A 24,108-nucleotide genomic window follows, 5' to 3' on the forward strand; every position below is an offset into this window, starting at 1 on the left:
ACACAGTACCAGGAATCATGGCCTAGCCAAACTGATACACACATTTTTGGGGGAACATAATGCAATCCATGACAGCACCTCTTTTTCTTCAACGCACAATCACTCTAGTAAATGGCTGCAGGTCCCTTTGGGAAAGGTTTGGAGGAAGATTTACAGAATGCACTTGCAGCAATGAGGGAGGCTCCTTCCTCGAGGGGACCTGGCCTCCCCTTCAGTCAAGGGCTTCTGGGTCTGTGAATTGACTTAGGTCTGGATACTGGATAAGAGATCGAGACTCTCTATTGTGGCGACTCAAGTCAGGTTTTGGCTACCAGACCTAGAGCTTTTTATGTTATGTATATATAAAGCAATACTCTAGTAGGCTGCCTATTTATCTTATTCCCAGGGACATCGTGATCAATTAGCCACCACCAAACATCTCTATGGGCCAAGATGTTTTGATTGTCCATACATCCCTGATGCCCTTTATAGTAGATGTGCCCACCTTGTCCTCTGCTACTCCAGGATCCCTTTATCCCCACTGAAATCAGAGGGCCCATCTCAATGGAGGCAGCTCCTACAATAATACCTGGCCTACCAAAGACAGCAGCCACAGAGCATGTCAAGGATGGAGGTGCTCACTTCACTGATGTATTTCTCAATTCCTAGTGAAGGGAGTGTCTTCTGGTCTTTCTTATGGAACATAGTTGGGGGATGGATGTGCAGGTTGCACATGATACATTCAGTCCAACTTCCTATCTCCCTAAGCCTTTGGATTTCTTCCTCAACATCATAGCATCTCAGCCTCATTAACTACAGACCACTGTTGAGTCCAAGGTTCAGTCAACCAATCAAGCAATCTGTTAGAGCCGCCTTCAGGTACACAGCCTAAGAATCAAATCCAGGCTCTCTAGTAACTGTGCCCATATCAATGAATTCAGTCTGATATGGTGTTATATTCCACCCTCCTTGGTCTAAAACCCTTAGAATCCACTCCCACACGTTTCCCAGACTTCTGTTGATATATATTTGCAAAGTCTAAAAATTATTTTAGTGAGTAAGCTATTTCCTGCTAGGTCTTAGTGTGTACCTGTCACCCTGAAACATGCTTAGAACTGACCCTAGTTAGGCTCTAGTGCCAACAGGTGATAGTTATGATGGATCTTGAGGGGAATAGGCGTCCCATTTCAAGGCATCTGTCCCAGCTGAGGTAATCACAGGATTTTTAAACAGAGAAAGACCAGTCTCCTTAGACAGTGGAGGGAAAGCTACTTCCACTGATAAGGGAGGCTCAGAGTGACTTGGGGTTTAAGATTGTCAGTGTCATCTGGGTCTGACAGATGTCCCCATTCCATGTTTCAGGACCCCATTTTTTTCCTGATGAATGACCTAATTTTCACACCAGAAACTTGTCAACATATGAATTCAATTGTCATTGTAATTCAGCAACCCAGACAATTAAATCGTGTGTTTGATTTGCAGCAATATCATCCCTGTGGCTGAAAGAAATAAGAACTTCTTTAAGCGCTGTCATGGAAGCTCTCTGGTTCTCAGACTGTGGCTTGAGGTGAGAGTTAATGAACCTGAGCATGTCATTGTTTTTCCGTAAGTGCTCAAGAGCCCTCAAAAGAATCCATCCCACACCACAGTCCTGACAGTCATCATGACTGCCATAACAGTCAAGTGGAGCATCACTCCAGCTCCCAGGGAACGTGTCTCAGTTGGCATTTCATCTCAATCAACCACAGGTGAGAGCTTGATCAATTGTAATGCCACTACATGCCATGGGTTACTAGCATCTTGTTTCCCATTGGCAAGGAACTCAGCACTATGTTCAAGCCCATGGCGTGATAAAACCAATCCCCATATCCCATCATTGGGGGTGGATCTCCTGGTATCATCTTGGCACCAATTCTGCATCAGTTTGGGTCCAATCACAAAAGAGAAACCACACTGTAATTTTAACTAAGAAAGTTTCATGTGAAGAATTATTAGCTATTATAGGGGACTGAATTAACAAGAGATTGGGTAATAAGAGGTGAAGAGAAGTCTAAATAATAGGCGCTCAGCTACTAACCGAAAGGTCGGTGGTTTGAACCCACCAGCTGCTCTGCAAGAGAAAGATGTGGTAGTTTGCTTCCGTAATGATTACAGCCTTGGAAACCCTATGGGGCAGTTCTACTCTGTCCTATAGGGTTGCTACGAGTCAGAATCGACTTGATGGCAATGGGTTTGGTTTTTTGGTTTACAGGAACAGCAGATATAAGGAGTAGACACTACTCATAGGGCTGAGATAGAGCCCCAAAATCCTCCCCTCCAGTGCCATGATATTGCCCTCAAGGAAGAGCCAACCCAGAGCTGAGATACAGCCCACAAGGAAAAGTTCCCCCAGGGCTGATGTAGAGACCCTCCCACCCCAAGGCTGAGATAGATTCCCCCAAGGAAGAGCTCTACCACCAGGGCTAAGGTGAGCCCAAGAAACAACCCCACTACCACTGGCTGAGAGAAGAGTCCCCAAGGAAGACCTCCCCCTGCAGGGCCGAGGTAGATCCTCCAAGGAAAAGCCTCCCAGGGGTGAGGCAGAGATCCCCATCTCGGAGCTGAGATAGATCCCCCCAAGTAGGAAACTCCCCCAGGGTTTTGTTAGAGTCCCCAAAGAAGAGCCCTCCCCAGGACTGAGATAGAGCACCCAAGAAAGAGGCCCCCAGTGCTGAGGTAGAGCCCTAAGGAAGAGGTCTGCCCAGGACTGAGGTAGAGTTCCCAAATCAGAGACACCGTCCCCACAGGCTGAGACACAGCCTTCAAGGAAGTGCCCCCTGCAGGGTTGAGATAGAGCCCCCTGCCAATCTCATGGCTGAGGTACAGCCCACATGGAGAAGCCCCCTGAATGCTAGAGTTGAGAAAACAAGCTACTACCCCCAGAGCTGAGGTAGAGTACCCAAGGAAGAGCTCCCCACTTCTGGTTGAGGTAGGGCCTCTAAGGAACAGCCCCCCAGGGCTGAGGTAGAGTCTTCCAACTGCTAGAACTGAGATAGATCCCTCAAGGAAGAGCACCCCCACCCTGGGAATGAGGTAGAGCCCTAAGAAACAGTTCCCCCCACATCCTAGGCTGAGATAGAACTCCCAAGGAAAAGTCACCCCAAGGCTGAGAGAGCCCCAAGGAAGAGACCCCCCCCCACTGCAAGGCTGAAGTACCGCACCAAGGAAGAGCTCCCCACACACACACACTCTTCAGGGCTGAGATCCAGACCTTTTGTTGAAGAGGGTATGGCCATTGTTCACTGCATGGCAAAAAAGTTGGTCAGGAGCTATACCAATGGAACTTGCTAGAAAGTCACCCTTGTGGAACTTACCAGAAACCAGCCCTGTAGGATACCAGAAAAACTTCTCACAGAAGGCGTCTCACCAGAGGCACTTGGCTACAAAACTGCCTAAAAAGAGGTACTGGGGGAAGCTGCTTGCCACTGGGTGCTGCTGACCACTGTGCACTGCAGGAACCAGGCACTGGAGAAGCTGCACTTGCTGCAGGAGCCTCCCATGAGAGCACACTGGAATCAGGAAGTAGAATCCTTTCCTGCTGCAATGTCTCTCCAGCGCCCTCTACTGGCAAAGCTTAACATGCCAAGTGGCCAAGGAAAAAAATTTAAAGGGCCCAGATCCATTTTTCACCAAACATGCAACAAGGGTGGATTTGGAGCAAAAAGACAATAAATCAATAACCAGCACACAATAGCATACTACTAAGCAATAAAAAAGGAACCCTGATGGTGCACCTGTTAAGCGCTCAGCTGCTAACTGAATGGTTGGTGGTTTGAACCCTCAGCAGCTCTGCGGAAGAAAGACCTGGCAATTTGCTTCTGTAAAAATTACAACTTAGAAATCCCTAGGGGGTAGTTCTACTCTGTCACATGAGATCAGGGTTGCTATGAGTCAAAATCGACTTGACATCACCTATCAATAACATTAATAAGAACTAGAGTAACCAGATGTCTGGAGTGTTCTGTATCTGACAGTTTTCAATACTCTAATATTTACAACATATGTAGTAGTTACCTCTATCATCCTCATTTTACAGATGAGAAGACTGAGGTGCCATTTGTCTCAGCACCTACATTCTTACACACTTTGTTTCTAGAGTCAGATTGTCTGAGGTTCAAACCCCAGCTCTGCCACTTACTAACTGTGGGCCTTGGGCAAGGCAACTGATTACTTTGAGCCTTACTCTACTCATCTTTGAAATGGGGATAATAATATTTTCCTCTTGGGTTGTCATGAGATTGTTGTTATTGTTGTCGTTAAGTGCCATTAAGTTGATTTTGACTCATAGCGACCCCATGTGACAGAGTAAAACTGCCCCATAGGGTTTTCTAGACTATAATCTTCACAGAAGCAGAGTGCCAGGTCTTTCTCCCATGGAGCCACTGGGTAGGTTTGAACCATCAACTTTTGTTAACAGCCAAGAGTAAACTGTTTGTGCCACCAGGGCTCCTTGTCCTAGGTACATAGAATGTTTAGCATAGTGTCCAGCCCAGAGCTCATACTCACTAAGAGTTAACAATAGAACTCATCGTTTCTATGACACACATTTTCACATTTTTAACATCTCTGAAATCAGGACGTGTCTTACAATTGATGATGTGTCACAATCTCCTTGGACAGTGACAGTCGTGACACAGTTGTCACTGCCTATGCAAGATCAAACCTGGTCAAAAGTGTTCATATTGTTGTCACTTCCATGTCTAAGTAAGTATAGAATAGGTCTTTCAATAAGAATAAAATAAAAATATGATAGGATAAGAAAGCACACTGTCACACCTTAGTTGGCAGCCACTTTTCTTTCTTAGTGGTAATTAAATTAATGTTGTGTCTTACAGTCGATGGTCTTAGACTTGACGAAATGCAGTACAGTGTAATTATCATCACAAGTCTGTCTTCCTCACTGCAGAACATTGGGTCATCATTCCCTATTTTTCCTGCCTCCCTCTTGGAGGGTTAGACATCCATGCCTTTGCCATGTGACTTTGCAGTGTCTCCCCTCAGAGAAGGTGAAGTAAACTTCCCCACCCCAGTGATGTGGGGCTCAGCCATGTGACTTGCCTTGGCCATGTGGGCAGCAGACACAGTGCACCAGTTCCAAGATGAAGCCTTAGGAAGCATCACGTGTTTCCGGTCGGCCATGAAAACTAGCCCTGCCACTGGCTCGAGAAGGATCAGAGACATGTGAAGCTGATCTGAACCCTACCTGCAGCCTGAAGCACAGCCATCCCAAACAACTCAACCACCTGTGAGCAAGAGGAATCATTGCTTGTAGTCGTAAGCCACTGAGATTTGGAGGTTGTTTGTTAGGCAGCATTAACATAGTATTATTGTTGTCGTTGTTATTGTTGTTAGCCTCTGTCTTTTGACTCCAACTCATGACAGCCTTATATACAGTAAAATGAAGCATTGCTTGATCCTGCATCATCCTCACAATCTCCAGCATGTTCAAGTCCATCGTGTGGTTATCGGGCCAATCCATCTCACCAGGAATCTCCCATGCCTCATTGGCCCTCTCCTTTACCAAACATGATGTTCTCCTCTAGCAACTGATCCCTCCTGACAAAGTATCCAAAGTAAGCTTGTCAGACAATGTTCTGTTGTGATCCACAGTATTTTCATTGGCTGGGTTTCGGAAGTAGACCGCCAGGCCTTTCTTGCTAGTCTGTCTTAGTCTGGAAGCTCTGCTGAAACCCGTCCACCACTGGTGACCCTGCTGGTGTTTTAAATACTGGTGGTGTAGCTTCCAGCATCACAGCAACATGCAAGCCACCACAGTGACAAGCTGACAGATGGGAGGTGGATTAACATAGTAGCAGTAGCTAATACACTCACTAAACAATGAGTGCTTTGAGGACAAGGATCATCGCTCATTTGCCTAGATACCCCAGGATCTAGACTGGTCCCTGTGCATACTGGGTATAGAGGGCACTCAGAGAGGTACAATGGAAAAAGGCAGGCTTTGGAATCACACAGATGTGGGTTTAAACCTCAACTCTGCCACTTAAAAGCTGGGTGACCTTGGACAAGTCATCTAGAGTTCCTAAGCCTCAGTTTCCTCATCTGTAAAACGGGAACTCCGTATCACGGGAGTGATGAGAAGTGAGGGGAGACTAGGCAGGCTCCTCACTCAGAACCTTGCACTAGCAGTTCCCCTTTCTTTGGTAGATATTTGTGATTAAACATATGGGTGAGTCCCCTGCAACCCATTTCTGTACCCCAGAACTTGCCAGTAAACTCCAGATGTTCTTGGCACATAGCTGGTAAGATCTATCAGGGAGGGGACATCCCTGGGATAGAAGGTCTGGCAGGAGCCAGGAGAGGCTGCAGCCAAGCTGCTCCCAGTAGCCCAGCCCCCAGGGGCTCCCTTTACTAGTGCCATTTCCAACCCGTCTGCCATCCAGGTGCTCGGGTTGGTGCCAGGCTCAAACTTGGCAACTTGTGTTCCCCCAGAATTTTCCACCCCAGTTATTCCCAGTGAAACGGCAAAGGCAGAGAAGATGGAGAGATGAGAGGGCTGCCCATCTGGTCCAGGCAGGGGGCAGGGCTGAGCCAGCTGTCGCAACAGAGGATCCACCAGCCAGAGGGGCCCACATGCACAGGACAGTGACCCCTCCTGACCAGTGTGTCTGGCACACCCACCATGGGCCCCACCTGGGACAGAGTGTTTGGCAGGGAGGCCTAGATTCCAGCCCTGACTTGGCCACAGACTGCTGTGTGACCTGGGGCAGGTCACTTAACCTCTCTGTGCCTCTGTTTCCTTGTCTCCACAATGAGCACAATCTAGGAAGTCTCCATGATTTGGGGTCATAGACCCAGGTAAGAACCTGGCAGAAGCCATGGACAACCTCCTGAGAAAAATGCATCTAATTTTAGCAGCCCAGGGTCCTGGGGCAGATGACCCCAAAGGAAATGTCTGGTTGGCCCTGAGAACCCTTATGTTTCCTGGAATGTTGGGTCCGGAGATCCAGAGGCTCATCTCCCACTCACTCAGACCCTCTTCAATAGCTGTCTACCAAGGAGGTCCCAGGTGGCAAGGGGAGCAAACACCAGCGGACCTGCCCATGAGTTTCTCTTTCTGTGGCTTCAGAGACACCCAGGTCCCTGGCCTCCTCCATCCCTTTTTATTCATTATCCCTTGGTTGCCATGGTTTTTCTAAGCCTTCCACAGAGAGCAGGCCCAGAAACAAGCCACAGATCAGGTAATCAGCCAGTCTTGGTCCTCAGAGGTGACCCCCTTACACACACACACAAATGCATATGCACACAAATGCGCGCACACACACACACACACACACACACACACACACACACACACACACACACACACACACCCCGATGCTGTGTCTCAGCCCCCTGTCCCGCAGCACGCACGGTGGCTGTTTCCCGTCTCAAGAGCCCAGTGACTGTCCCTGCCACCATCACATCCTCTGTCCCTCCACCCTCTGCCCCTGCTGTTCCCGTTCTGACAAAACCTTCGGTACTCACCAAGGTCAATGAGGCTTAGGGGGCACCAATGAGTGAAACAGCAGCTGGAGAGCACAGGAGCATTGACCCTGTGACCCTGGGGGGTGCCCATGATATGATTATTGATGCTGTTGCTGTTTTGTTACATTTCATGCAGCCTTCAACCTGCACCGTGTGCTGTGCAAAGTGCTCACATGAATTAGCCCTCACAACAAACCTGCAAGATATTATTACCCCTGCCTTATTTATCCACTACCATGTAACAAATTACCCACAAATTTAGCAGCTTAAAGCAACAAAAGTTTATTCTCTCATGCAGCTTTGGAAGGTCAGGAATCTGGGAGCAGCTTAGCTGGCTGGTCCTGGGTCTCCTATGAGATCACAGCCGAGATGTCGGTCAGGGCTGAGGTCACCTCAAGGCTCAGCCGGAGCTGGAGGATCCGCTCCGAGCTCACCCACATGCTTGCTGGCAGGCTTCAGCTTCTCACTGGCTGTTGGCCACATGGGCTTCTCTATAGACTGCCGGAGTGGTCTCAGGACATGGCAGCAGGCTTCCCCCAGAGCCAGTGATGAAAGAGAAGGATAGAGACACAGAGAGAGAGCCCAAGACCAAAGCCACAATGTCTTTTATAATCTTACCTCAAAAGTGACATACCATCACTTTTGCTCTAGTCTGTCGGTCACACAGACCAACCCTGGTGCAATGTAGGAGGGGGTTGACCAAGAGCGTAAATACCAAGAGACCCAGAGGCAGGGATCAATGGTGGCCATCTTGGCAGCTGGCTACCACACCTCATTTTACAGACGAGGAAACAGACTCAGAGAGATGACGTGGCTTGCCCAAGATCATACAACCAGCAAGAGGTGGAGTAGATATCTGAATGTAGGACCATCCAACTCCAATGTCTATACCCTTAACTGTATGTCCTCTCCACTCTCTGACCTCAGTTTGCTCACGTGTTAAAGGAGGAGTTATCCTGGATAATCTTGAGAAGCCCTTCCCTTTGGGGAGTTCAGTGGCTTCACAAGTGGTGTTCAACACCTGAATCTAGGTCTCCTCACTTCGGGCCACCAGGCTCTTTCCGCTTCAGCGGAACAGTCCTCAATCCCTGGTAGTTTCTCGTCTGTATAAAGTTATCTGGTGCAAGCCTCAATGCACCTCTAGGTCTCAGTCACCTTTTCTGGATAATGAGAGAAAGGGAGGACATGACAGGATCTGATGAAGAAGATGCCAGTCATGATGAAGAAGAAGAAAGAAGATGATGATAAAGATGAGGATCATAATGAAGATGATGACGAGTAACATACTTCAAGCACTTTCTATGTGCCAGGCACTGTGCGAAGAACTTACACACACCACTCAATTTCATCTTCACAGCCTTTGCCATTCAATCTGCAGCCCATGGGCATCACCTGGGCATGTGTTCAAAATACAGACTCTCCTCTCTCCTACCCTAGGCCCTCCAGTGACTGGTGTGCACAGATGAATTTGAGAAGCGCCGTTTCCAATCACCCAGAAGGTAGAAGTACTATTATTGTCCCTACTGTACAGCTGAGACTTAGAGAAGTTTCCCAGCTGAAAAGTGGTGGGGCCATAAGGGCCTTGACCCTCACCCCAGACTCCTCCTACCATTGCCCCCTTGGGCTAGAGCTTCTGTCAAAGGCCTGGCCCTGTGAAAGCTTCAGGCTGGTCCCTTGCCTCCTCCATCCAGCAGCTTCCTGCTGCTCACGGCCCCTCAGCCTTACAGGGCTGTCAGCCTGTAGATCAGAGGAGAGGAGGCCTGCCTGGTGATCAACGACCTTGTTCCAAATTACTCCAGGGGAAGGACACACGGAATCAAGAGAGAGCACTTGGAGCAACGGCACACAAACATTTCTGAAAGAGGGGGAATATTAAGTCTTTGAAATAACATTAATCATGCTAATGCTTTTGCTCACTCCCTCCCTGGGTGTTGGCTGAGGTTCTTTCTTAAGGTACGTTTAACCCTTGGTAGCCAGGCTCTTACAAACCTGCTCTCCTTCCCTTGGCCTAGTCTCTCACCTGGTCCCTCGAAATACAGAGAACACATCTCTTTCCACCTCCCACCTGCCTTCCTGGGTTCCGGTGTCACTCCAAGGCGGGGTCAAAACTCAGGGGCCAGGCAGGTAAAATAAACAAGTGAGCTGTGGTTAGGACCAGAATGATCGGTTTTTCATGGTTTGTTGTTGCTGTGAGCTGCCATTGAGTTGACCCCCCAACTCACAACAACCCCACGCATGATGGAATGAAACGCTGCCTAGTCACGCATCATCTCCATGATTGATTGTACATCAATCATGTTATAATCCATAGGGTTTTAGTTGTCTGATTTTCATAAGTAGATCTCCAGGCCTTTCTTCCTAGTCTTAGTCTGGAAGCTCCACTGAAACCCGTTCTGCATCACAGCAACACGCAAGCCAGCACTGACAGACGGGTGTAGCTGTGCATGAGGTACATTGACCAGGAATCCAACCTAGGTCTCCTGCATGGAAGGGGAGAATTCTACCACTGAACCACCACTGCCCCCATAACATGTCATGGTTGACTCAGTTTTCAACCTGAAAGTTTTGCATCCCAGGAGACCCCTCAAGCCCAGGCAAACCCGGAAGTTTGGTCACCCTAGTTGGGATTGCTGTAAACAGAAGAAAACACACCCAATGCTGTGAGAGCAGCTGCTTTTCAGCCTTGGGCTGATTGCTCCCACGTGGGGAAAACATAACAGTAACCAAAGCTGACACTTACACAGCCATCACTCTATTCCAGATACCCAGAAAGATGCTCTATGTGGACTAATTTTTTTAACCGTCACCGTGACCCTATTGAGGTGGTACTATTATCATCCCCATCTTACAGATGAGAAAACTGAGGCAGGAAGCATTTCAGTAATTTCTCCAAAGACTCACCATTAGACAATGGCAGGGCCAAAATTTGAACCTCTTCAGGCTGGCTGCAAAGTTTGAGCTCTCCGTCACTATGCCAGGAGCAGAACCCATCTTGCTCACCCTTCTGGTTTGCCAAGAGAAGTTGAAAAATCACTTGATTTTTAAATGCTTACTGCTAATTAAGAAAAAAAATAATGTTTATGAGCATAAACAAAAGATACCCGTGTCCAACTCTCAGTTGCCAGCTTGTAATTGCTGGTGTTAGAGAATTCCAGCAAGTCACAATTACAATTTTGTCCACCACCACCGCCCACACAACTACCTCTGCTTTCCAGGAGGCACGAATCTTACGCTGCAGTGTTCGAAGATTTAGAAAATGGAGAACATCAGGGTCCAATGAGAATTTAGAGATGGTGGCATCTAAGCCCTCATTTCACAGATGCTCAGAGAGGTTAAGTGGATCACCGAGGTCACACAGCAACTTAGTGTCAGGGCCGGGATGGGGACATAGTCCTGCCCACTCGTCACTCATCAAATTGACGACAAAGGGGTCATCTTTGTCTCTCTTCATTCCTTGTTGATGTTTCCAAATTTGGCTTTCTGTCTGCTCATCCATGCATGCATGCACGCATCAGCTTGGCACAAGTTTGCCTGAAATATCTCAGCCCTTGTTGTCAACTTGAAATCACGGGCCTTTGTCTTACCTGTTTTTGTGTCTCCAACTATACACAGCGTGGTGTCTAGCACAGCCTTATCCAACTTCACCCCTTCCTAGTTGGTATGCTTTGAAAAGGCACTTCATCTCTCCAAGTCTCAGGCTCTTCATCTATAAGAAATAGGGGCATAAGGGGACCTACTTCACAGCGTCATGAGGAGAATGAGATGATGGACTTACAGGGCTCAGCCAGGTGCATAGTAGGTACACAATAACGGCTCGCTGTGATCATTAGCTGTCATGAGGGGTTGGGGCCCCGCTCTGTAAGGCCCCTTCCAAGTCCACACTGCTGGCTCTGTGCAGGGGTGAAGCTTTCCTGCAGGAGGGGTGGGAGGGGGCAGGCAGTGAAGGGCTGCCATGGGTCACAGAGAGGTGTGCAGGGCAAGGCTGCAGAAAGCTGACCAGAAATGCAGCACGTCAGAAGACAACCTGTGCAGAGGGACAAAGAGGCCGCTTAGCAAGGCCTGTCCCAGGGGTGGAGGTGCAGACAGGATACACCACGCCCAGCCTCAGTGTCCCTCCTGGGACAGCAAACGTTCGGGAAGGCAGGGCCCCTCACGAGCTCCCTGCCTGGTGCAGCTTCCGGAATCACGCTGGGCTGCGCTTGTTTCCCCCTCATCAGCTCCTGTGAGGAATCAACTGTGATAGCCCCACTTCTGTTGCATTGTTGTTACTGTTTTTTAATTACACCACCTTTTTTTTCCCCTTACTTTGGGAACCAAATTGGATCCAGCTGACCTGAAATTAATTTGTGGTGTAACATGGTGGTGTGGTAAACTGGGCCATGGCAGTCTGGCTGCCGGGGCAGGAGAAGCAGGAAGCCGGGCTCAGCCCAGAGGCCAGAGGGGAGGCAGGGGCTGGGGGTGTCACTGCATGACTCTTATGTTGCTCCACTGGCCGCAGGAGAAAGCCTTCAGTGGGGGACTCTGATCTATTCAGTCTCCCTACAATGGCGTATGAGCACCTACTGGGTGCCGGCCCTGACTGGGCATTAGGGATGTAGCTGTGAACAATCGGGTCAAGGTTCCTGTCCGAGGAACTTGCAGTCAAATTTAGCCATTGGGAACCTTCAGATTCTAGAAAGAAAAAAAGTGGGTCTGTTTATAGCTCAGAGTTTTCTCCAGAGCCTCCTCTCACCTTGAGATTTAGTACAAGATTTTGCCAACATCCCTAATTACATTTTATCAAAGGAGTGCAGGAAGAAATAAAAACCGACTCCCTTAGCTTTCAATGGGGCAGGCACTTTCCATGAGTCATCTTTAATCCTTATGGTGCTGATATCGTGCCCATCTTACAGATGAGAAAACTGAAGCTCAAAGGAGCAAAGTAATTTGCTAAGGTGGGGAAGTGACAAACTTGGGACTTGAACCCAGACCTGAATGATTCCCAAACGTGTTCTCATAACCACCCGCTGTCCTGCCTCTCACAGGAAACCGTGGCACACTGAGCCCCTTCCTGTGGCCAGGAGCTGAGGCTCAGACCTTAATCCTGGAATGCCAGCAGGGGGTAGGGTGGGCACAGTTAGACCTTGGCTGGGCAGTACTCCCTGCTTCCTCTCCTCCGCCTCCGATGTGGAAATGGATAACTCAGCCAGGTGGCCTTTCTGCTCTCCTCCTGGCACCTTGTTCTTATCACTGGTGGAGAAGAAGGTTTCCTCCTCCTCACTCCTGTTTCAGGGCGCGGATGGGATAAGGTCCCAGGAGGAAAGCTGGCTCCCCTGCCCCTGCCAGGAAGTGTGCATAGGAGCCCCTTCTCAAGACAGAAACATCCCCTCTTTGTACTCTCTTTTATCCATTGTTGGGCTTGGGGTTTGTTTTTGTTGTTGTTTTTACCTTTATTATGGTAAAATATGTTGTTATTGTCAGATACTTTCATGTTGGCCCCCAGCTCATGGCGACTCCATGTGCAACAGAACAAAATGCTGCCCGGTCCTGAGCCATCCTCATGATCCGTTGAAGATTGCACCATTGGGATCCATAGGGTTTTCACTGCCTGATTGTTAGAAGTAGATCATCAGACCTTTCTTCCTAGTCCATCTTAATCTGGAAGCTCTGCTGAAACCTGTTCAGCGCCACAGCAACATTCAAGCCTCCACTGATGGACAGGCCGTGGCTGTGCATGAGGTGCGTTGGCCAAGAATCGAACCTAGGTCTCCTGCGTGGAAGGTGAAAATTCTACCCCTAAACCACCACCACCCCCATGGTAAAATATATATAACATAAAATTTACCACTTTAACCATTTTTAAGTCTACAATTCAGTGTCATTAATATATTCACAATATTGTATAACCATCACCACTATCTATTTCTAAAACTTTTCATCACCCCAGGCAGAAACTCTGTACCCATTAACCAATAACTCTCCCTTGCTCTTTACCTTCAGTCCCTGGTAACCACTGATCTACATTCTGTCTTTATGAATTTTCCTATTCTAGATATTCATATAAGTGGGATCATATAGTATTTTCCTTGTATGTCTGACTTATTTCACTTAGCATAATGTTTTCAGGGTTCATTCATGTCATGGCATGTATCAGAATTTTATTCCTTCTTATGGCTGAATAATATTCCATTGTACGTATATACCACATTCTGTATAGTTATTCATTGGTTGATGGACACTTTTGACTACTGTGAATAATGCTGCTGTGAACATTGGTGTACAAGTATCTGTTTGAGTCACTGCTTTCAATTACTTTGGGTATGTACCTAGGAGTGGGATTGCTAGGTCATATGTTTAACTTTTAACTTTTTTAGGAACCTCCAAACTCTTTTCCACAGCAGCTGTACTATTTTACACTCCCACCAGCAGTGCATGAAGGTTGCAATTTCTCCACTTCTCATGAACATTATCTTCCTTTTTTTTTATAACAGCCAAGCTAGTGGAGGTGAAGTTGTATCTCATCGTGGTTTTGATTTGCATTTCTCTGATGACTAGTGGGAGCCCCAGTGGCACAGTGGTTAAGAGCTCAGCTGCTAAAGAAAAGGTTCAAATACACCAGCCGCTCCTTGGAAATCCTGTAGGGCAGTTGTACTCTCTCCTGTAAGGTCGCTATGTGTCGGATTAGACTTGATGGCAATGGGTTTGGTTTGGTGTGTTTTGTTTTATTTTGTTTTTTATTGTGCTTTAAATGAAAGCTTACAGTTCAAGTTAGTTTCTCATACAAAAATTTATACACACATTGTAATGTGACCCTAGTTGCTCTCCCTATACTGTGACGACACACTCCTTCTTTCCACCCTGGATTTCCCGTGTCCATTCAACCAGCTCCTGTCCCTTTTTGCCTTCTCTTCTTGCCTCCAGACAGGAGCTGCCCATTTAGTCTCATGTATCTACTTGAGCTAAGAAGCACTCTTCACGAGTATCATTTTATGTCTTATAGTCCAGTCTAATCTGTGCCTGAAGGGTTGGCTTCAGGAATGGTTTCAGTTCTGGACTAACACAGGGTCTGGGGGCCGTGTCTTCCAGGGACCTTCCAGTCTCAGTCAAACCATTAAGTCTGGTCTTCTTACTAGAATTTGAGTTCTGCACCCCACTTTTCTCCTGCTCCATCAGGGACTGTCTGTTCTATTCCCTGTCAGGGTGGTCATTGATGGTAGCCAGGCACCATCTAGTTCTTCTGGGCTCAGGCTGATGGAGTCTCTAGTTTATGTGGCCCTTTCTGTCTCTTGGGCTAATAAGTTGGTATCAAGTACTTTATCTTCAATCTCACTAATTATGACTTCCATTGCCTCAATTCTGCTCCTATAACTTTCTATTGAGTTGTCTAATTCTGACATTTTATTGTTAATCTTCTTGATTTCTGTTTGCTGTATCTCTATGGATTCTTGCAGCCTGTTAAATTTGTCATTATGCTCTTCTATAATCTTCTTAAGTTCCTCTAATGCTTTGTCTGTGTATTCCTTGGATTTTTCTGTGTTTTGCCTGATCTCCTTCCTGATCTCTTGAAGAGTTCTGTGTATTAATCTTTTGTATTCTACCTCCAGTAATTCCAAGAAGTTCTCTTCCTCCGGAAGATTTCGTGATACTTTGTTTTGGGAGCTGCTGAAGCCATCATGGTCTGCCTCTTTATGTGATTTGATATTGACTGTTGTCTCCAAGCCATCAATAAGTTATCATACTTATTTATGTTTGCTTACCGTGTCCTAGCATCTTGTTTTGTTTTGTTTTGATATGCCCAAATAGGCTGCTCGTGTGAGCTAGTTTGATTATTGGCATCTTTGAAGCTCTAGCATCCTGTCACCAGGTGGTTAGATCTGTTACTAGGTATGTGAGCCCAGGAGTCCGTTTACTTTTCTTCTGTGCATTCAGCTCAGGTGTTCAGGTAGCTGGTCACCAAGTATGTGGTGCAGGCTCTCACCTACAGTCCCAGATGGGCAGGGGTGATTGGAGTAGCACAGGTATCTGACTGCAGTAGGGGGGTCACGTGCTGAGCAAGGCAGGGGACTACCGGCTGCCCCTGAGCGTCTGTGAGGAAAGCGTGTCCCTGTTCCCTGGAGTGCATAGATGGGTGGGTTTTGCAGCCAGACTATGGACACCCAGTGCTGTTGGCTGTAAGGACTGGGAGGCACCACTTATTATTGGACCCCTGTCACAGATTGCTAGGTGGTATGGGTGGAGCCACCAGTCCTCAGACCCCTGATGTGGGTAGGTGAGGACCCGGCTTAATTGGCAGAGTGGTGTCAAATGTCACGAACCTGCCACTCCACCATATAGCTGATACAGTTGAAGTTAGGCTTCAGGTATATAACCTGTTGTATTGTGCTAATGAGGGCCTAGGCTGTTGAAATGGGCCCACACAGGCCTATGCGGGGGTGAAAGGCATTCAAAGTCCACGGACCCCTTATCCCTGCGCCTAGGCAAAGGAGATGTGCCTGCCCTGAGTTCCTGGCTTAGGGGAGCTGGCAGATTATTTTTCTTCTGTTTGTTAATTTGTTCCCTTTCCAAGCCCAGGAGAATGGCTCAGGGTGCGTGATGGGTCCTACTTCTAGCCCAGGGGACGCAGCAATCACTGATGCCAGCCTAGAACCTGGTGCAGAGCAGGGAGGAGGCAGGTAAATGGGAGAGAGGTTCTTCCCAAATGGGGTGTTTTTTGATCCGTGCAGTGGGTTAGATGCATGTACTTATCTTTTGCCAATTAAGCACCACTTTTCACTGGTTCTGGAGGCTTGAGTAGACTCTCCGCCGCTTGGTCTCTCCCAATGTGGAAAACACATCCCGAGCGCCACTGCTTGCCTCACTGCACACACCAGCTGATTCGGCCTGCAGGGTGCTGGTTCCCATCGGGTCAGGTCTGGCAACTCTTTGCTGTTTCTGAACCGTCTCTCCCTCCCTCTGCCACTCAATCCGATTCCTCAACTTTACCTTTGATGTTTGGGGCTCCTAGATTGTCATATGTAATCGATTCACTTGCTTTTTCAGGTCTTTGTTGTAAGAGGGACCACAAGAAGCATCTGACTACTCCGCTATCTTGGCCTCGCCTCTGGTTTGGTGTTTTTTAATGGCTAGTGATGTTCAGCATCTTTTTTGTGTGCTTGTTGGCCATTTGTATATCTTCTTTGGTGAAACATCTATTCAAGTTGTTTGCCCATTTTTTAATTCAGTTGTTTGTCTTTTTGTTGTTGAGTTGGAGTTTTTATATATGCTGGATATTAAACTCGTGTCAGATATATGATTTGCAAATATTTTCTCCCATTCTGTAGGTTGTCTTTTCACTTTCTTGCCAAAAGTTTTTAATTTTGATGAAGTTCAATTTATCTATTTTGTTTTGTTGTTTGTGCTTTTGGTGTTGTATCTAAGAATCCATTGCCAAATGGATTGTACCCTCTTTGTACCCTGTTCTTTCCATTGTTTAATGAGTCTTTTCATTCAAGGTGGAGGGTGGGGGAAGCCAAGGAACACCTTCCCACTTTGTGCCTGGAACTGTGCAGGATGCCATTTTCTGGAAAGAACTTTCCATCTCTTCCAGAAATGAACAAATCAACCCATGTCCCATCAGCCAGATAACCTAACCCTGTGTAGTTCCTTTCTCCCTAATAAATATTTAGTGATCTACTTCCAAAAATTAGCCAATCAGAACCTTATGAATCACAACAAAATATTGTCTGACTCCTTGCTTTGGACGCATCATCAGGAGCAGGGACGAATTATCTAATAAGCAAGTTACGCACAGGCTTACTTGTGCTTATTTACTCATCTGTAGTATAGCGTTTCACTTGTTTTTCACCATATCAAAGATGGACATTGGTATACAAGTATCTGTTTGAGTCCCTGCTTTCAGTCTGATGAAGTGGAGGGCCAGCAAGGGTGAGGGAGACTGTCAGTGAGACAGATTGGCACAGTAGCCACAACAATGGACTCAAACTTGCTGGCAATGCAGGGCTGGGCAACGTTTCATTCTGTTGCACATAAGGTTATCATGAGTCAGAGTCAACTCCACGGCAGCTGTCTGTCTAACTATCTATCTGTCTACCTACCTATCTATTTATCTATCTGTGTGTGTGGTTCAGGATTCCTTTACCCTCTGCCAAGAAGAATACCATCAGAGATGCTTCAAGGGGTTCCTTCAAGTAACTTCTGACCTTCCACTGGCCAAGAGGAGCAGCCCTAGCTCCCTCCCACATCTTCTCCTCCACCAGCTCCTCCTCCCTCAGCTCTGCTTAGTGTGGACGTCTCTAAGGCCCTGGGCAGCACCCTCAGAGGGAAACATTCCTAGAAAGAAAAGTCCACTTAGTCTATTCCTATCAAGGCAGACTTGATTTCCCAGCGGCCATCTCCAGTTTTCCTTTAAACCTGAGTCAGCTTGGGACTCAAACTATAATAACCTCAGTAAATAAAGTCTGTACAAGACTGCCTTTAAAAAGAACAGTGTTAGGCCAAAAATATAGACAGACATTAAACTGTGAATGGTAGTATTTTTAGGAGGGCAGGATTACCAACAACTACCTTCTGTTCTACTGCATTATTTTAATTTTTCACTACTTTCAAGCATTACTTTTCTAATCAGGAAAACAAAATCATTGTCATTGTTAGCTGCTATCAAGTTGGTCCCCAACTCACGGCGACATCATGTACAACAAAACAAAATGTTGCCTGTTCCTGCACCACCCCCTTGATCAGTAGCTGATCGGACCATTGTGATCCATAGGGTTTTCATTGGCTGATTTTTGGAAGTAGATCACCAGGCCTTTCTTCCTAGTCTGTCTTAGTCTGGAAGCTCTGTTGGAACCTGTTCAGCATCAGAACAACACATAAGCCTCCACTGACAGACAGGTGGTAGCTGCACATGAGGTACATTAGCCAGGAATCGAACCCAAATTTCCCACATGGAAAGTAAGAATTCTACCACTGAAATACCAATAAAATGGAGTTGTTCAAAAACAGAAAACAACCAGAAAAGTTGATTCCTCTAAGAAATCCCCAAAGGTATTTCAGTCTTAGTTTGACAACTGAAGTTCTAGAGCAGGGGTGAGTAAATTACAGCCAAATCTGGCCCACTGCCTGTTTTTGTAAATAAAGTTTTATTAGCACACAGCTACACCCATATGTTTATGTATTGTCTATGGCTGCTTTTGCACCACAAGGGCAGAATTGATTAGTTGCAACAGAGACCATATGGCCTGTAAAGCTGAAAATATTTACTGTTTGGCCCTTTACAGAAAAAGTTTGCTGAGCCCTGGTCTAGAAGAACATAACTTTCTGAAGAGAAAACTAGCCAGTACCCAGTGCCAAGGCAGGAGCCCCCAACACATTTACAAGCTGGTAAGCTGGGCATCAGTGGCACAAACTGTTAAGTGTTCGGCTACTAACTGAAAGGTTGGTGGTTTGAACCTACCCAGAAACACCTAGGAAGAAAGGTGTGGCAATCTACTTCCTAAAGGTCACAGCCATGAAAATCCAAAGAAGCACAGTTCTACTCTGAAACACATGGGGGGTCACCACGAGTCAGAATTGACTGGATGGCAACTGGTTGGTTTTTAGTTTGTTTGGTTTTTTATCTAGGCAGCACAGAATCCTGGGTCTGGAGAACTGTTTAAGAGGTCATTCAGTCCATCTTCTGCCTCCATTCCCCATGGATGAGGGTCTCCTCTGCTCTGACCAGTCACTTAGGCAGAACACCACCACAACCACTCTTTGACAGGGGAAGTGCTTCCTTACATCTAACTGAAATCCTCCTAATCCTCCTGCCTCATGGCTCAGACCTTGGCCCAGCCCCAGCTACTTTGTTGGGTCTTCCATCGTTATTGGCTGAGGCTTGGATCTCAATCAATGCCCTGTTAAGCCAGCAAGACATCACCATTGGGAAGATGGCGCCAATGACAGCCAGCCCTACTCCTCCCGTTCCTGGGCTCCAGGCCCCACGGGTGTGCATAGGCAGGGCCTGACCAATGAGGTCCATCACGCCAGCATTAAAAGGGAGCTGATGGCTTTGGAAGCAATTGCTACCACTTCTAGAAGAACGATTACCTTAATGCTGCATAAACACCCATCCAGACCCATTCCGCAGGGGTAAATGAAAGAACAGGAGCATCTGGGTTGATTTATCTTGGCCAGAGGAAGCTGGAGAAATTCATTTCCCCCTCTAAATGATCGGCTCCGGGTCCTAAATATTGAATAATTTCCTAGCTGGGAAATGGATTTCCTCCCCTTCCCTGTGGCAGTCGGTTTGCATTCTTATGAGAGGTACTAAGTGGCACATTTTATAACAGGCTCTGCAGCCCCCCACCCTGTCAGTGCTCAGGTAGCATGCTGGGATTACAGATCCCTTTGGAGCTAGGGCCAGTCAGCCTGGTCAGCCTTTCCCCAGCCCTGAGCTTGGCCTGTGACCAGGGCAGCCAAGATTTTCCCAGTCCTACCCATTGGCAGGTGAGTTCCCCGAAAGGTCTGGCTGCCCAGACCTGGAATCTGGTGACAGCTCTGAGCTCAGAGCCTCTTAATTGTCTGTCTTCCCTACTAGGGGGTGACTTTGACGCAGGGACTGGCACAGTGGCTGTGACTGTGACATAGTAGGTGCTAGCTACTTCCTGAATAAGTGAATGGCTAGATGGATGAATGAACAAATGAATGAATGAGTGGCTAGAAGGATGGATGGCACCTTTAACCTTCAGCTGACGATGAGCTCCTTTAGGGCAAAGATTGTGATTCATTTATCTCTGTACCTTTGGTGCCTGAGACACAGTAGGCCGTCAATAAATGTTCATTCAATTAATGTATCAGAAAATGAACAAGAGTCATTGCCCCACCAGCCCAGAAGACTGGACTTTCTGACCCAACCACCATCAGAAACTGCCCAATGGGGACTCTGACCCTGGGGTAGTCCCAGGCCCTGGAGGTGGGGAAGGCAGGTCCTACAGCTGCTCTGCATGCCCCTGCCTGGAGGGCCTGGGGGATTCTGCTTCCATCGGCCAACGGGGGAAACTAGTCACGAAGTTGGAGTTTAGGCTTGGAATCTGTTCATCAAGAATAGAGGGGTGCAGCCAGAGAAGAGAGAACCAGTCAGGAGAGATGCTTTCCCAGGAGGCAGAGGTAGAAGAAATCCAAATGCCCAAGTTAGTCGCGGCGTTTGACCAGTGTGCAGGGAGGGATAGAGACAGAAAACAGAGGAGAAATCGAGTGAGAAAAGCAGAAAGAAGAGGCCAAAAATGGGAAACTGAGACAGCAAGTGAATGCAAAATAGAGAGAAGCAGACCAAAGAAGGATAGAACGAGGCAGAGGTGTGACAGACAAGGGACTCCAAGATAGACCACCCTGGGGCAGGCAGGGAAAGCCACGTCAACTTTGCTGGGGCAGAGAGTGGCTTGGTGACCTTTGAGTGCTTATACCCTAAAAGCTGAGCCATTTCTGCCAACAGGAGATTGAACCCAGAAAAGAGTTTGATGCCCTTCTCGGCCAGGCTTTGGAGACCATACCCAGAGGATCTAATGGGAGCCTCCTCGGCTCCATGCCCAGCTCTGACCCCACTGCCTGCCCCAATCACCAGGTTTCCATTGCTTTGAGAGTCATGAGGATAAACAAGGAAACCCTCAGGTGCCAAGGCAGCAGCGGTGCTATCAGCTAGAACGTGAGCTTCATAAAGCTTCATGATCTTTGTTTCATTCACTGCTGTATCCTTCAGGGTCTAGAACAGTGTGCATAGTAGGTGCCTAATATATATCCACTGAATGAATGGGTGGGTGAATGAAAGAACCCCTAACAGTACCAGACTACAGCAGAAGCCACTTCATTAGCTCCATGGAAAGGGTCCTGGGATGCCTGGGCCCTGAGTCTGGGGATAGCCCTTGCTGGGAGCCAAGCCCAAGGGTCTCCCCCAAAGCCCCAAGGTGTGTCTGCGTCCCCTGATCTCAGAACCTCTAGCAGGACACCGCTGCTGCCAACTCACCTCGTCCATGAGCTTGGCCATGGTTCTCAGCTTGACCACACGCAAGAATCGTCTGGAGAACTTTTTAAATTACCGCTTGCCTACCCCATTCCGGACCAACTAAAACAATTTCAAGGAGTGGACCCTGGGGCATTGGTATGGGTTTAAAGGCTCCTCAGGTGATTCTGGGGTGCAGCCAGGGGCTGAGAACCTATCACCTAGATTCTATCCCAACGGTTTCCCCAGTGTGGTCCCTGGACCAGCAGCATCAGCATTACCTGGGAGCTTGTTAGAAATGTACATATTGGGCCCCGCCCTCCACCTAATGAATCAGAAACCCTGAGGTGGGGTCCAGCAGTCTATTTTAAGAAGCCCACCAAGTAATTATGATGCAGCCCAGGTGTGAGAGCTACCGCTCTAGAAGTTTCTCCAGAAGCCTTCCAGGGAGATGATTGCTCACAGGGATGAGCTCACAGGAAAGCCAGGTCACTGAGAGCCTGGGGACTGGAAAGCAATGCTCCTGGGGTATCAGGAACACAGGCGGCCTCGCAGTGAGATCAATACTCTGGGAGGATCAATTTCCTGAGATGGGGTCTCAATACATCTTGAAAAACAGTATTTCTGGATGGTTAATACTCCTTCAATCACAATTTCCAGAGATTAGGGTCCCAATAATCCTTCAATATCAGTATTCCTGGGACGTTAACTTTCTGGTGTATCAATAATCCAATACCAACATTAGGAGGCCAGCAGGATTGGAGCATCAGTCTCCTGAGATGGGGTCCCGATCCCCCTTCAGTATCAAGTCTGGCAGTGTACCATTTATTTCCCAGGTATTTCTCTCCAGTTCCTGTGGGATCCCTTACTGTATTCCCCATGCTATTTGTCAAATGAGGTTGGTTTCAATGGCACTTTTTTGGGCCCCTTAGATTCGGAGGGGAGGTCAGTGGGGGCTCTGCAGAGCCCCAAGGATGTTTCTTCTGATAGATAGATAGATAGACAGACTGATAGACAGATAGATAGACAGATATAGATAGATAGATAGACAGACAGACTGATAGATAGATAGACAGATAGATAGATAGACTTAGATAGACGTAGACAGATAGACGCCATCAAGTTGATTCTGACTCGGCAACCTATGTACAACAGAATGAAATATTTCCTGGTCCTGTGTCATCCTCACAGTTACCAGCATGTTTGAGTCTATCACTGTGGCTAATCCATCTCACTAAGGGTCTTTCTCACCTTCACTGGCCCTCTGCTTCACCAAATATGTTGTTCTTCTCTAGCAGTTGATCCCTACTGATGGTAATTCCAAAGCAACTAAGTTGGACAATTTTCTGTCGTGATCCGTAAGGTTTTCATTGGATAATTTTCAGAAGTAGATCACCAGGGCTTTCTTCCTAGTCTGTCTTAGTTCGGAAGCTCCATTGAAACCTGTTCACTATAGGTGAGCCTGCCGGTATTTGAAATACTGATAGCATAGTTTCCAACAACACAGCAACATGCAAGCCACCATAGTATGACAAACTGACAGACAGGTGGTGGTCTTCTTCCTTTGCCCCTCTCCCAAGTTGTTGACAAGTTCCCAATGGGGCAGAGGAGGAACAGGTGACTGCCTGGGGAAATTACAAGATTCCAAATGGACAGTTCAACTTTTGAATGTGATCCAGTCAGAATGCTAGCTCCTCCAAGGCCTGTCCATCCCAGCCCTGATGGGAACAGATAAGACGAAGGTACCAGGCAGTGGAACTCCAGCCCCTGGTCCTGCTGGAAGGGCAACCCTAGAAAGTGGCTGGACCCATCAGAAGAGGGGGAGACAAAAAGCAGGGTCACATCAGTAGGGAGATGCTGGTACTCACCCACCATTTGGGGAGGGACAGAACAGGATCTCATGACAGGAGGGAGGCCACCAGAGGTCATTTCTTGGGCCCTGGGCATGGTGACTGGGAACTCCTGGTCCTGGTTCCATCCCAAATGCCTGAAAAGCTCTTCTCGTCTCTGGGCTTCAGTGACTTTTTCTTTAAAAGGACAGAGTATACTAAACAGTTTCTGAGGCCCCTTCCAGTCTAATCCATTCCATTTAATCCAGCCCTCTGCCTTCATTCAACGAAGGTATTATGTCCATCTTAAAGGTGGAGCACCTGAGGCCCAAAGAGGTGAAGTGAGTTGCCCAAGGTCATGTGATGAGTCAGGGACAGAGGGGAGAGCCAGAGCCCTGGGCCCTGCCCTCTAAAGAGGGGCAATGGTATAGAGTAGTAAGATTTAGAGGCTCAAATCTCAACTCTCTCTTTACAACTGTGTGACCCTGGACAAGTTACTTCCCCTCTCTGAGCCTCAGTTTCCTCCAGGGCTTTGAACCCAGTTCATTTTTGTTTGTACCCCCTGCTGAGAATTTGCATTTCCACTCCAGATATACTGAATCAGAATCTACATTTTAACCAACTCCCCAGGTGAATCTTACGTGTATATAAGGGGGTTGAATGGAAACCCTGGTTTTCTGATATGTGAGATGACCTCTCAGAGGGTTCTCACATGAAGATCAAATAAAAAATGATCACAAGCACTTACACAACACCAGCTCTGTGCCAGGTACTGTTCTAGGCACTTGCTAACTCATTAGTTTCCTCACAATCACCTTGTGAATT

This window comes from Trichechus manatus, unplaced genomic scaffold, assembly GCF_000243295.1.
Source record: "Trichechus manatus latirostris isolate Lorelei unplaced genomic scaffold, TriManLat1.0 scaffold00048, whole genome shotgun sequence".
NCBI lineage: Eukaryota > Metazoa > Chordata > Mammalia > Sirenia > Trichechidae > Trichechus > Trichechus manatus.